This window comes from Zea mays, chromosome 2 (genome assembly GCF_902167145.1).
Source record: "Zea mays cultivar B73 chromosome 2, Zm-B73-REFERENCE-NAM-5.0, whole genome shotgun sequence".
Taxonomy (NCBI): Eukaryota; Viridiplantae; Streptophyta; class Magnoliopsida; order Poales; family Poaceae; genus Zea; species Zea mays.
This window is the reverse complement of record NC_050097.1, coordinates 240,861,900-240,873,161: the sequence shown is the minus strand read 5'-3', so window position 1 is coordinate 240,873,161 and position 11,262 is coordinate 240,861,900. Positions and strand designations below refer to the sequence as shown.

The following is an 11,262-nucleotide window of genomic DNA, read 5'->3' as shown; positions in this document are numbered from 1 at the left end:
GCGCATATATTTCTTGGGCTTGAATTTGTTTAATCTAAATAGATTATTTTTTATCCAATCCAAATTTCCAATGACTTGCCATATCATTAGCATCAGAGGCTCCGTAAAGCAGCTCTGCTGGGATTAACGGATTCACTGTCAAGGTTAAACATCACTATGATATTGCTAAGATGGTCCAATCAGTGACAATGCTGGTGGTATTGTTGAGATGGCTGGAATGAGCCACAAAATCTGAGAGAACTGATGCTCTTGGTGCTGCTGGCAACACAACTGCTGCTATTAGGAAGGTAGAAATGCTTTTTATCCATTTGTTGGTTCAATTTGTTCATTTGTCACTGCCATCATTGGCACTATGGTAGGGTATGTATTTCTTAATATTTTAACATATGAGAATGAACTAATGAAGTAGTAGTAGTAGTAGCAGATAATATACAACAAAAGAACCATTGTACTCGTCTGGTAACCTAATTCATCTGTATCTCTATTTTGCATGAGGTTTGTTCATCCCTCATCAATGCTAATTTCATGCTTAAACATATTGCATCATAGCTTAATAAGGGGCGCGCGTGTGTGTATATATATTGGTATGCATTTCTCTTCTGTTTAACTTCAATAGGATGTGCTTCTCCTAAATCAGAAAAAAAGAAGCGCATCCGAAGAAACCATTTCTGGTTCTCCTCACCTCCCAACCCAAGATAATGCCACTCATATACTCATTTTTGATACACTAATAACACCATATTTTCAGTTTTTGAACATGTGGGTTCTGAGAGAGTACTTGGAGATTGAATTTAAGATTCTGGAACCATTCTGTGAGTCTGATATTGAGAGGCTAATAGATGGCACATTATAGGGAAACCTATAGCAGCTGACACGAGCAGAGTTAGGGGGGTTAAGTTTTAGGTTTTAGGTTGTTTATTTAGGGTACATAGAAGCAGAAAGGAAAAGGTTGATGCCTTTTACTTAGATGTCATTAATTTGGAGCACTCCTTTTCTTGCTCTATCCATTTCCTGTTTGTAATTTTCGTCGGGATTCAAATCACTACGTTATTGTTGCAGATGACTTACAATCTCTTTTGGTAATGTGGATTCTCTTTTCATCCATCCGTTTCTTATTTATTTCTTTTTATATAGGCTCGATTAGCATCCAGATTCAGCGTTTGGCATGGCATGACTATTCCTTAAATATTGCAAATGATCATCTTCTTCGAAATATAAAAAGAATGGTACCATTTGTACCTACGGTATTCGTCATTACTTTGACTGAAAACAAAAGTCTATTTGTGTTATGTGCTCAAACATATGTACACAATAGACGTGCATTACCTGTTCTATATATCAGATGCATATAAACTACTCCATTTATTTCTGCAGCTTGCCGATTCAAATTCCAAGGAGATGAAGAGCAAGACAAAGGAGTGAAATGACATAATCAAGCCAAACATAGTAAGTTTTTGTGTTCACTGGTTCCCATGAGGATTATGTAATAATTATAGCTTTTAGTTTTCTCCTATTACATTATGGGCACTAACATTTACTACCAGGCAAATAATGCTTTTCATAATTATAGCTGTTGAAACGAAATTAGTTGGTTAAAGTGGGCCCTTTTTATCAATAGAAACTAGAGCAGCTACAATAAGCAGCTAGACATAGGCATGAGGTACAAATCATATTATTCTGTGTTTTTGACTGCATCCAGTTTCTTCTTCTCAGGTTTCTGCAAGTACTAAGGGGACAACGAATTTGATAATTTGGTGCATATCATGAAATGGTGGTAAGCCAAGCATAGAATTAACTATAGGATAAAAACTACGGGCTCTAATTACAATCAAATTTTAAGTGCATCATTCACCAATCACTATTCTGAACTTGCAGAACAATTTGTTGTTCTATTTTTGTCAGGGTTAAATTAAGTTTTCTATTACAAAATTACACCATTGTTCGCTCGTCAAAATGGAGGCCTCTCTGTGGACATATATAATAAAAGTTTCGATGCACATAGGGACAGTACACGGGGGCGAACATGACACAGTAAAAGTGGGGGTTGGATGTGTCTTTTGCCGGGGACTATACACCAGCTTCTTAATTCTGGATGCTTGATTCTTGGCTGCTCACAAACACCATTGTGATGGCCTTCATTTAGGATTCAAAGAAGGCTAGATAGGTGAAGTTTTTAGTTCACATTGCATTGTTGCAGTGATTGTTTTTCTTATTCAATCAGGTTTCTGAAAGTTGGGTTTTGGTCACTTTGCATTTTTTATGAAGGGAATGTGCATGCTTGCTGCTTTGGTTTGTGCTAGGAGCATGCGCCGGGCGCGCTTCTTGAGGAGAACATAGATTATTCGCTATTTTGCAGTGGCTCGTGCTACCCAAGACGACCAAGCTGGTATCCATTCAACATGCCCTCTTTTGATGAAGTTAGAGTTTACCCCATTCCTGTAATGCTTTACCTGGTCAAGAACTTATTGCATGTATGTCCAGTTGCCCACTCATTCTGTTGTATGATTTTTTTAGGAAAAAAAACAAGCAAAACATAACCATGTTTCCCTGCTTCTGTGGTTGTCAGTATTATATCTTTGAATATGTGGATGCACCAGCTTACCAGATTCTGAAGAACTTGAATATTATCAGCACCGGTGTCCTGTACCGTATAATTCTCAAGAAAAAGTAAGTCTAATGAGCTTGTTCTATTATAAGTTTTCTTTGCTGACAAGTGGCATCCACTATGTCATTGGGTTCACTTTCACTTGAAATCTTTGATGCAAAGCTGAATGCTAAATCTAGAAGATATGAATTATAGTTCTGTGATGAAAGATTCCTGCTGAAGTTCAGTATGTAAAATAGATAGTCATCCTTAGGCTTGAATACGTACTCTATTGAAGTAACTAGCTGCCTAAAGGACTATGCAACACCTAACTCTGAAATCTGAAACTGACACATTTGTTGAATCTAATACCATGCTACCCTCCTATTTGGTCATCGTAAGTTCGTAACAAAACCTCTATTGTTTTCCACTTCATTCCTTACATTTTTTTATATTTTCTTCCCCAACAACTGCTTTCCATTGTTGATTTAGCATGGTTGAACTAACGCAGGTTAAGTCAAATTCAGTGGGTTGTATTTATTCTTTTTATGTGCTAGATGCACTACTGCTCAGCTTAGTCCCTCGTAAGCCAAACATGTTCCCCCCCCCACCTCATTTTTTTCTTGTTTGTTCAACGCCCCCCTCCCTCATTGCTTTCTTATTTGTCCTTTTCCAGGTCAGACCATGTTCTTCAGACCCCTATTCAAGGTTGGGTGATGGCAATTGTGAGTGAAGCAGAAAAATAATTAATCATGTCTTTTGGACATAGTAGAGGAAGTATTTTAACAACTACTTGAATGCCATTTTTCCCTATTTGCAGGTGATGGCTCTTTTAAGTGGTTTTGCAGGAGTATATACTGAAGTTTGTGACTATACTTCTAATCTTTTCATCATTTGTATTCTTGTTTTTTTGGAAAATACATTTGATACAAAATATTAATGATTTTTTTAGGAATGTAATATATTCCTTTATTATAATCCGCTGTGGTCGCTCCTCTACCTGCTCGACTCGCTCTCCTCGCAGTACCGCGCCGCCGCCGCGGCTTCGTGCCTCCCAAATCTTCCCATTGTCGTCCCACTACGGAATGCCACCTCGGGGACGGCGTCGGGCGCCGGTGGTAGGCTGGGCTCGTGGGCGCACGGGGCGCCGCCGGGCAGCCTGGTGCTGGTCTCCAAGGATCCAGACAACATCCACGAGATCGTGCCGCATGAGTACACCGAGCTGGTGATCGACGAGACGGAGGTGTCGGAGGCCACACCAGCAGAAGGCGTGACACCCCTTGCTCGCTCTTTCTAGCTTCAATCTGATCTGCCTTCTTGGTTAGGGTTTGGGTGATGGAGTGATACTCGATCTGGTGGATCCGGATTTGATTTTCTCCTTGCCTTTTTGTGCAGCTTGATGGCTTGCCAGCGATGGTATAGGTCATCCTCTCCAATGACCCCACTGTGCAGCTTGAGGCCACTACACAGTTCAAGAAGTTGCTCTCCATAGGCGAGGTTTGGATCTTATGTGCACTTACCTATTCTAGCATAGGTAACTGCACATAATCATTGTGGCAAGGTTTTTGAAGCGAGTAGCTGAGCCTCGGCAGTCAGTAATTTCTGTTGTTGCTTTGCCACCCTCAGCACGCGATGAAGTTGTTGTTCTGAACATACAGCTGGTTCAGAGTAACTGAAAAGCCTATACCAGAAAATATGCCCCTACTAAATGCATTATCAACAACATCAATGATTTGAACAGTAATATTTCAATACTATTATTTCAATACTATGTTTGTGGCACTTGCGAACTCTCATTTCTTGCAAGCACTCTTTTTTGTGAAATGCTTATTGATTTGAAGGTGCTTTCAGATCATGTTTCCTTCAACACTACAAGGAACTGGTGAAAATTGGACAATGATGAAGACATCTGTGTCACTTAATATCTAAATTATGAAGGAGGTACATGCTATGGATGCTATTCTATTTGTTATTTGCGAACTAATATTTGTCCATTCCATCACGTAAGCTATCAACATTTGTTGAAAACAAAGGTTCTTTACTGTCGAGCATTGGAAGATATGTTTGGCCATTTCCTCAATGTTGATCTTGCACTTCTAGATAATTTAAAAAGGACAGACCCAGTACTGGTGGCTCCCACTAAATGTATATTTTTCTGAGTAATCTCATCATCTGTGTATAAACTGTGTCTATCATCTCTGCAGACTATATGTGATAGTCGCCTAGAGGGGGGGGGGTGAATAGGGCGAAACTGAAATTTACAAATATAAACACAACTACAAGCCGGGTTAGCGTTAGTAATAAAGAAACGAGTCTGCGAGAGAGGGCGCAAAACAAATCCCAAGCGAATAAGCAAGTGAGACACGGAGATTTGTTTTACCGAGGTTCGGTTCTTGCAAACCTACTCCCCGTTGAGGAGGCCACAAAGGCCGGGTCTCTTTCAACCCTTCCCTCTCTCAAACGATCCCTCGGATCGAGTGAGCTTTCTTTTCTCAATCACTTGGAGCACAAAGTTCCCACAAGGACCACCACAAGTTTGGTGTCTCTTGCCTCAATTACAAGTGAGTTTGATCGCAATGAAGGAATCAAGAAAGCACGATTAAAAAGCCAAGCGACAAGAGCGACGAATAACACACGGATCACTTTCTCTCTCAAGTCACTAATCACTAGTGATCTCTTTTCTCAATTGTGAAACTTGGAGAGATGGAGGCTTTGAATGTGTCTTGGAATGGATTGCTAGCTCTTGTATTGAATGTTGAAGGTTGGAATGCTTGGTTGAAGTGAATGGAGGTGGTTGGGGTTGTGTTTATAGCCACCAACCACTTCCTAGCCGTTGGGCCATTCTGCTGAGCGCGGACGGTCCGCCCTTCTGGTGCGGACGGTCCGCCCCTGTAGATCAACGGCTGAAAATGCAACGGTCAGCAGTAACGACTATATCAACGGCTATATTGCATTTAATGCGTCGTCAGATGTCAGACAGAGCCAGTCGCGGACGGTCCGGTCGAGCACCCCGGACGGTCCGTGAGGCCCTCTATAATTCATTTCTCCGAACCCGTCACCTTCGGGTTTTTCGGTTTCTTACCGACCGGACGGTCCGCGCCTGAGGCCGGACGGTCCGCGCGAGGGCTCGGACGGTCTTTGCTTTTCCTCCGGACAGTCTGTAGTGGAAACTTGTGTTTTTGCATTGGTTCTGTCCGAGGGGTATCCCGATGTCGCGGACGGTCCGCCGCAAGAGCCCAGACGGTCCGCGCTTGGCCTGTTTTTCCAAAAAGCTTCTCCTGTCCGGAATAATCTACGGTATTCCGGACAGTCGAATTAGTATAGTTGTAGATGAACCTTTGGCACCTGTAGAACGTATAATCTAGAGCAAACTAGTTAGTTCATCAATTTGTGTTTGGCAATTCAACCATCAAAATAACTTAGGAACTAGGTGTAAGCCTAATTCCTTTTCAATATGCCACTGCAACCTCTTAAAGACGAGAATGACACTGTTGTCAGTTTCTTATATCCTCTAGAACCCCTGGTAAGATTCCTTATTTATTTTAGTGAGGAGTATTACCTAATCGGTGCAAACTGAAATGTAAGGTTGGGGCTGTTTGAAGTTTTCCTCTATTTTGTGAGATTATAATAAATCTGCTCACTGCCTCACTGTGGTTTTCACTTCAAAATTTTCATTAGTTTCTCTTTCCAACATTATTATATTTGATGCTTCCTAATTTATGCATGCATTTTGATTTCATATAGGTGTAGATTGTTGTCATGCATCGCTGTGTTTACTTTCTACTGCTTGTTGCAGATAGTAGATGAGTTTGACTGGGAAATGGACGATTACGAGGTTTGTGTTGAAATGTGCTTTGTTCTGCTGAATATGTTAAAGTTGCTACCCATTAAAGTGCATCTATGTTGAATGGCTTCAATTATTATCTTGCATTGTAAGATTTTGCTGATCAGAAAGTTCAATAAGGTGGCCTGCCAGAGGATGAGAAAGAAAAATTCAAGGTACTGCATTTATTGTGTGCTTAATCTGTGGCTAAGCTAATCTTAGGGAATTGGTTACAGCTGTGTCTTATACTTACAGTTTTGCTGTCACATTTATTTGAAAATAGGAATTCCTGAAGGAGAAGGTTAGAGAAAGGAAGAGAGAACTGAAACAGGTTCACAATCATGGGAACTATTTATTTTATTTACAAGGTATTTAATGCATTAGTATTAAATGTTTCTGCAAACTCTATGTAGGCTAAAGAAGCCAGGAGGAAAGCTATTGATGATATGGATCCTAAGGGGAAAGGGTAAACCAAAATCAAAATCAAATCCAAAGGATACATGTTCATGGTTTGATGGCGGCAGAAAAGCCATGATCCAACTAGCTGGAGAACTTTTCTGGAAAATGGGTGAAGACCTGGATAGCATCGCAAAAGATTATACAACTTCTTTTCATAAGTGGCATGTCTGTTAGTTTTATTTACCACAATGCCCACCACCTTTAAGCCCAGTTAAACAGGTTCGTAATCATTTCAGAAATTTTGTGTTAATTGTATGTGCTATTAATATATTTCATTTGATTTGGTAACTGTTGACAATTAAGTTGTGCAACTATAAACATTGGCATAATGCTCTTTCATTTGATTTGCATCTTGGTATATTATTAATTGGCATAGATGCCTAATTGTCTATATTGTGTTAAGTTCAAATGTCACCTAGGGATTTAAAGTTCTAGATGTGCAAAAAGTTATACAAGCACTATGCTTCCTGCTGCCTATGATAGGATGCTTTCAATTGAGAAAGCTCATTATTTGAATAAAGGAACACTCTAAATAGCATACTTGCCATTCCAGTCAATCTTTTCACGTTCATGTAATGCATGAATCAACTGTTGTATAGTAATGCAATTGTAACTCTTACATTCTGATACGTTGGTGCTATTACACATGTAATGTATGTAGTATTGTAGTATGATGATCCAAATGGATTATATTCAAGTCAAATATCAAACAAATTGAAATTTATGCAGCTTATATCTGATATAGATTGATGTTTAACTTCCTGTACCATAACCTGCCCTTTTTATAGTTGCGATCAATACATTTTTATCAAGGGTTGTCAAGTTTGACCACAAAGTAAGACTGTCAATTGAAAATGAAGTTGTTGTTCAACTTGTTGACTCATTCATGAACCCGGTGGAGTCTTCCAAGTCAAAATTGAAATTTTGGCTGACATTTGCAAGTATCACAACCCTTGTAACTACGACCACGAGTTTTGTGGCAAAAGCATTTGTCAACAACAGCGATGGATCATATACTGGTCATTATGCGGCAGGGGGCCTTGGTTCATATGGCATATGCGTTCTTTTTTAGGACAAACAACTGTCTCCATGTCCATTCGAGGTCACTGTTCTTGCAGGTATTTTTTCAGTCAGTACAGAAAGGCTCACCACATAGAAGAAAAGGAAATGGTCACACGTGTTTTATCCTTGTGATGGTATTTCTGCTCTGACTATGTTGGCATGGTTAACACGAACAATCCAAAAATTGGGCACCCATTTGCTTGGTGTTTGTCATATATTTGATGCAGAAAACTATCTAACTGTTAGTGTTGTCAATAATCTTTTTATAGATTCTTTGATGGGCACGGTAATTCTTATTTATCCTTTTTATGTTGGGTTGTAGGATATATTTATTGACTTTGTGTTATATTATAGGTGAAGCAGGGCAGAACAAGAAGAGGCAGGTTTCAATCTCGAAGTGGACAGCTCTTCGCTGTGGCACTTTTTGATTCGTGATGGTCTTGGATGAAAATCTCGGGCTGAGAAGAATGAACGATATATGCAAAAGCTCACAAGGAGCAGGCTGAGAGATGTAAGTACATATGCTTTACATATCTATATCAACTTGATTATGCTTGCTTTAGTCCATGTCAACACTCAAAACAGTCTACACTCTGGTGTTCATTTCAGAGATGAAATAGACCAAGTAACAGCTCACCTTTGATTATAGCATATCTCACCAACATTTGTTATTATCTAAAACTGTTTTCAGCTTTCATATCTCACCACATTTTCAGTCCGTGATTACAGCATGCCTTGGTCCTTTAACTACACTTGCTTGGATGCTAACAGCTCACTTGTTTGTTTGGACATTGTGAATTACAGAGAATTGGAGACACTTTAGACTTTGAAATTAAGAGGTGGTCTAATGGAAAACAGGGCAACTTGCGCGCTTTGTTATTAACTTTACAATATGTGAGTTGATGATACTTTTGGTACTGGAGAATGAAGCTTAACTGCATGTGGTTTCTACCCATGGCTCTGCTGCTGCGCTCTTGTAGATTCGTCCGAGTGACAAGAAGGTAGATTACCAAATCCAGAAGCTCACCAATGCGGCTGACAATGCCACTGCTCGAGAGAAATTAGGAAATGCAGAGGCAAATGGGAAGGATGGGCATTCGGATGAGGAAGACCTCCTGAAGTATAGGCCAAACCCAGATATGATGGACACAGACTGGTCCTGATGGTCAGGTGATGCTTTTCACTTCCTTAATGATTCTATACACTTGTTACATCGCTAAACAGATGCCAGATGCTTCCTTTTGTGCATTCACAAACACCCTACATGAACATTACTTTGTGAAATGACTACAATAATTAATAACTTGTCCGCACTTGCAATATTGGAACATATCAGTTGGTTTAGCGCAAATATAAATAAATTCTCATATTTGTGTTCGTTCAACTTCTCATCCACCAATCACCAATGTGGTACACTTGCTACTGTGGCCACTTGAATATGCCAGTTCACTGAACAACCTTCGGTCAACAGGAGTGCTTGCTCGTGTGTACTTGAACATGCAATTCTTGGCGCATTCTTATGTAAGTATTTAGTAATACATGAGAGTAGCAAAGAGTTTAACCTCTAAGATGTCTTCAGATATGAAAAATGAGTAAAATGGTTATCTATTATTATCCATCTAAAGAATACATGTAATACATGTAAGTGTATGTACTCGTCATACTAAGGCACATGGTATTAGTAGTTGTTGATAGGATAACACTCATTTTAGCTTTTACTAATTGTCGTCAAAACACTGCTGCAGTTAACGAAGCGGAGCACCTGAACTAGCAGTCACGTCTGCAATATACACACCAGCAAAACACTCCTGTAACACTAAACAGTTCATGCATATCCTTGACTGAAGACGATGTTGCAAAGGTTTCAGACATCAGCTTTGGCGTTGACAAGAAACAAGATGACGAGTACAATGCTCCTGATGAGTACAACACAGTGTATAAGTTTGCTTTGTACTGCTTGAGATCATCTCTGGAAGGCGTTCATATTTTGACGACGATGTGCTCCCATATTTTCCTTTCTGAATACCAAATTCTATGTGTCCTCTTGTGTGGAATCAAGTTCCTAATTTAGCTAGAGCAATACTTGAAAAGAGGAATCACAATTAGTTGTTTTTCATGTGATTGTATAACAATTTCTCATAAATGAATATAATGCTGACTAATTTACTGTTTGTGTGAATAGGTGTTAGCAAAATCTTCTAAGATGGTTCCTGACTAATTTATATGTCCCCGTTGCAACGCACGGGCACTCACCTAGTATATATATATATATATAGAAATTGTCTGGTGGGTGATTACTCCCACTACACCAAAATCATATGCTTTCTACGACTTTTTAACTTCCTACAACTTTTATAACAAACCGTAGAAAATAAATAACTTCTGAGAGCCAACTGGTAGCTCTATGAAATAAACATAACTTCCTACGGTATTTTATAAAATATGTAGGAAGATAGCTTTCACATGCTGACCCGTGTGTTCGGTTAAGCGAGCCGCTAACTTTCTAGAGACAGCCGTAGGAAGTTAGCATGGACAACTAACTTCATACGACCTCCTCTAGGAAGTTAGTTTTTAGTTGCTGATCCGCGGTTGTGGTCAAACGAAAAGCTAACTTCCTACGGCCGGCTCTAGAAAGTTAGCTTCCGACGGGATGGCTTAACTTCCGAGAGTTTAGCTAACTTCCTAGAGTTTAGGCCTAACTTTCTAGGGTTTAGGGTCTAGAAAGTTTACTATTTTGGTGTAGTGTACATTAGGGTACAGGTTTAGTCGCAAATTTATACCCGTGGCCCGTGGGTCTATAAATGTGAGAAAAAGAGTACCCAACGGGTAGAATGGGTACATACTCATTAAACCCGTACCCATATGTATCCATGGGTACAAATACCCAGAATAGAGCCAACAATTCTCTAAAATTCTATCCTAGCTCAATGATCTGTCTTGGGCTCCTGGCTCCTTAGTACAACTACACGCTACAAAAACCTTGGGACACATGACAACATTAGGTAGACAACTAGCAAAAATAGTAAAGAGCATTTAAGGCTCCAAGCTTCTCCGATGCGACTCTTCGTTAATGCTCAATCTAAGTGACCAAGCTACACGCGGGCACGCGGCACGCCCGCACACGTGAAAGATGGAAGATGCATGGAAGGCCGGACGTTGCCGCTCGGTTAGAACTATATGATCCTCTACGAGGGTTAGTTTAAGCGGAAACCATTTATTCTGAAATCACATGTATTAGATAGGTGGGGTGGAAAGCTAGCTACTTGCATATACGGGATAATATATAAGACTAGCTCCAACAAGGAGCTCTAAAGGGTCATGTACCCTAAATTTA

General features: G+C 39.9%; 1 long non-coding RNA gene across 1 annotated transcript; it reads left to right on the top strand.

Moving 5' to 3' along the window:
* The first annotated feature begins 4,241 nt into the window (after positions 1-4,241).
* Positions 4,242-10,101, top strand: LOC103648269 (uncharacterized). Its single transcript, XR_002267489.3, has 9 exons — positions 4,242-4,324; positions 4,436-4,525; positions 6,381-6,419; positions 6,522-6,583; positions 6,691-6,738; positions 6,821-7,085; positions 8,283-8,439; positions 8,733-9,098; positions 9,674-10,101. It is a non-coding gene; the product is annotated as an uncharacterized lncRNA (long non-coding RNA).
* Positions 10,102-11,262: the final 1,161 nt, after the last annotated feature.